Source organism: Triticum dicoccoides, chromosome 7B, assembly GCF_002162155.2.
Source record: "Triticum dicoccoides isolate Atlit2015 ecotype Zavitan chromosome 7B, WEW_v2.0, whole genome shotgun sequence".
NCBI classification, from domain to species: domain Eukaryota; kingdom Viridiplantae; phylum Streptophyta; class Magnoliopsida; order Poales; family Poaceae; genus Triticum; species Triticum dicoccoides.
In genome coordinates, this window is record NC_041393.1 from 346790447 (window position 1) to 346791634 (window position 1188).

Consider the following 1188-nt stretch of genomic DNA (forward strand, 5'->3'; position numbering starts at 1 on the left):
ATGGCGGCGGGGCACTCCGGCGGCGGGGACGGGCCTGGCGGCGACGCGGCGAGGGGCGGCCGGCTCGCGCGGGCCCCTCGGGCCTGGCGGCGGTGGAGGCCGGGCCCGCGGGGGCCGGGGGCGGGCCGAGCGGGCCGGCGCGACGCGAGGAGAGAGAGGAGGGCGGCGGCGCGACATGTGTCAGATCCTGGTTCGCCGGCGGGCGGTGGCTGGACATGTCCGGTCCGATCCGGACTTGTCCGGTGGCGCAGAGGAGCGGGGCTAGTGTTTGGACAGGGATTGATTCGCGAATTTCGAGGGAGGGGTGTTTATATAGGTAGGGGGAGCTAGGAGAGTCCAAATGAGGAGCGGTTTTCGGCCACACGATCGTGATCGAACGATCGAGATTATGGAGGGGAGTTTGCTGTGTTTTGGGCCACTTTGGAGGGGTGTTTGGCTGCAAGACGAAAGGGGCTTTTGCGGTTACCCGGTTAACCGTTGGAGTATCAAACGACCTCCAAATGACACGAAACTTGACAGGCGGTCTACCGGTGGTATACCAAGGCCACTTGGCATGCCTCGGGCCATTCTGAGAAAGTTCAACACTCACTCACAACGAGAGACAAAAGGAGGACGCCAGAGGGCATAGGAGTGCCGGATTGCAAAACGGACAACGGGGAAAATGCTCGGATGCATGAGACGAACACGTATGCAAAATGAAATGCACATGATGACATGATAAAATGCAACATGCAAGGAAATGACATGGCAATGACGGCGAATAACTGAATGACACCTGGCGCATCGGATCCGGGGCGTTACAACGGCGTACTAAGCAAGCTTCTCCTTGTTCTACGTGTTCACGAGACACATCAAAAGTACTCCAGTGTATAGAGCCTTGCCTCTAAGGTAGGCCCCACATGGTTTACCTCTTTTTTTATTTAACATAGTGCATCAAGTTGCAATTTGTTTGTTCATCTGTGGTAGACGATCCTCCCTCCACCAAGTGGACAACCAGTACACGTGCCAAATTACGACGCGGGCTGCCTTTTTCATACAGAAATGAGCTCCACCGTGTACCCGTGTGGGTGTGGTTGGGAAAGAGACGGGAGTACGTGCGCCGGGCATGCACCTCTTCTCTTCGTGCACGTCCCCCACCTATGTGGGTGTGTATGAGAGATACAAACCGCGTTCGTGAGTGTTTTTTGT